At 35.4% G+C, this 2,500-nt stretch overlaps 1 protein-coding gene across 1 annotated transcript in view; it reads left to right on the top strand.

Annotated features, from left to right (window-relative positions):
- LOC137968206 (uncharacterized) overlaps positions 1–2,500 on the top strand; it is a 28,520-nt gene that overhangs the window by 3,121 nt on the left and 22,899 nt on the right. The window contains exon 4 of the mRNA XM_068814829.1: positions 2,463–2,500. This exon is cut by the window's right edge and continues 72 nt beyond it. The gene's annotated coding sequence lies outside the window, so the exon portion shown is untranslated. The remainder of the gene's footprint in view (positions 1–2,462) is intronic.

Genomic DNA, 2,500 nt, shown 5'->3' on the forward strand with positions numbered 1-2,500 from the left:
CCAAAAATTAAACATGAATAGCTCTTTGTGCCATAAATATATTTGATATCTTGTCAGTGGGTTGTCAGGATAGTTGTATGTGTGAGCTTAAGTTTAATTTAATTAGATTTTTACCCATTTTTGACCTAAAAACAGCAAATTAAGCATGATAAGTGTACCTTTAATGCCAGCTTTTCAAAGGGCTCAGTGTCATGGAAGTGCAGTTTATTTTGTGTAGTTTAACCATTTTGTGTAGTTTTAACAATTACTCACCCCTACTTGCTATGCAACTTAATGTTAAGCCAGAAAGTACTTTTCTTTTAAACAACTCAAATCAAAGCTTTGTGGCAAAAAAATGTCTGTCGAGCATACAGAATTTAAGTTACAAACAACGGAGATAAACTTTGAAAAACTGTTATGCTGAACAGTTTTCAAAAATCCCAATCAAAATCCATTTTAATCTTCTCCAATTTTGTCCAGCCCTGCCTCCCTTTGTATTTGCTGTTTTATTCAAACCTTGCTTCAATGTTTTAAGTAGTTATTTTTATGTTTGGTTTGATTTGGTTTCCAACTCCCAGTCAAGGGACTGGTTATGAAACCTTAAAACCTTCAAACGTGAGAACAATGTTGTCGCAATCGATGTTGAACTGACTGTGACAATGCACAATCTTTTGTTTTCGCTTTTTACGGGTTCGCAAATTAGTTGCGTCTAGAATTTAATCGAAAGATTTGATTGGTTATCTTCTCAAAAGAAGGTGTGTTTTGTGCACAGTCAAGGCTTAAAATACAGACAAAAACGTGAAAATTAATAACAAGACTTGTCAATGTTTATAACCATCTCCATGCAATAACTATACTTTCATAACACAGCTCCGTAAAATCAAACTTTTAATCAACAATTTCTAAATTCAGTTCAAGCCAACAGATCACACATTCACATTACAAAGGTTATCTCCTCTTAGGGCGGTGTCTACTAATTCAAAGGTATTTTTGCGCGGTTACCCCTAGTTTCCTTTTTGGATACCGAGATACTAAGTTCTGCTTCCACCGCATAGTTTTGAACCTGGTGCCAAAATATCCCTGTATTAATAAGCACCAGCCATAGGAAATCCGATTATCTCGAGATGCACAGGACGTATGCGCAATAACAATAGTATGCACCGTCCTTAACCTGACGACATGCAGTCCAACGTTTAAATGTTGGTCAACAAATGTTGAACTGTGTATCATATACATGTAATGTTGGATGCTAAAGTAAGCCATTCAACAGACTGGAAATTGTTGAAAAAAGTTGATGGAAATAGAGATGAGCTATGTTCTGTTCAACAGGTTTCTGTTACTTGAACATCATTCATCAAGTTATTGTTTTTCAGTTTCTACAAGCAGACAACACACGCTTCAACATTTGTTGCATGTGTCGTCAACTACAATACACGGTTTGCAACCAATCTCTAGAGACTCGGATAACAATAATATTATTTATTTATTTATTTATTTAATGTACAATAATTATTTCTGGTAGACAAACTAGAGGATCGAGCCAATGAGAGATCTTTTGGTTTTGCCAACCAATGTGGCAGCAATGATGTTACATGAAAACCACCCATACAATATAACAATGATTATTCATTTTACTATGATGCATGGAGTGGTCATCCATTTTCCTGAGGAGCACAGGTCATGATAGAGATTCTCTTTCCACCTTGATTGAATGTCAATGATCTTTAACTCTTTGGAATGGTCTAAAACCAATAGACCAATTTTGATATATTAAAAGTTCAGTCCTAAACAATAGGCATCATCTTGAGGCTCTGGGGAATAAATATAAGGATTTGTATGAGTTTATTCTATTCCCCTCAGAGAGCCTTGTGATGATGCCTTTTGTTTAGGACTGAATTTTAATATATCGAAATTGGTCTATTGAAACAATATTACTGTTTTAAGTTTTTTTGTAAAATAAAATCATCTGTGGCTACACAGTCACATTCCATAACCTCCAAAGTAGGAGCCCATTCTTTCTCTTTTCCATTGTTTTTTTTATTTACCTGTGCTAAATTTGTATTCAATTTGTTAAAATTGCACAAGCAGTATGGATTTAGCAAAGAGCATAGAGACAAAGTAAGTCAATAATTAAGAGACAATCATGATTTTCTTAACGAATGATCTTCACAGTTGATAAAAAAGGATTTCAGCTGATGACCATGTGATTGTGCTGCAAATGGCTCTACAGATGAGCCGGGGAGTCAAGCAACCTGGGAGCTGCTCAGTTGCAAATGTAGAATAGAACCCACAGGCAGTGAAAGTAGGATGAAGGATAAATGAAAACTGAAGCGGTAGTCATTGTACTAGTCTCTGTATCCTCTCTGTTGCAGCCAGTAGAGATATGTATATACCACGAGAATGTATATACATGTAAATGCCGAGAATGTGATGAGAATGTATATACATGTAAATGCCATTGTTATTACTTCCTTTTTCCTTAGGAAAAGGAACAAGTTGAGAAGAAAAAGGCTGCGGCGGC

Source organism: Montipora foliosa, chromosome 8, assembly GCF_036669935.1.
Source record: "Montipora foliosa isolate CH-2021 chromosome 8, ASM3666993v2, whole genome shotgun sequence".
NCBI lineage: Eukaryota > Metazoa > Cnidaria > Anthozoa > Scleractinia > Acroporidae > Montipora > Montipora foliosa.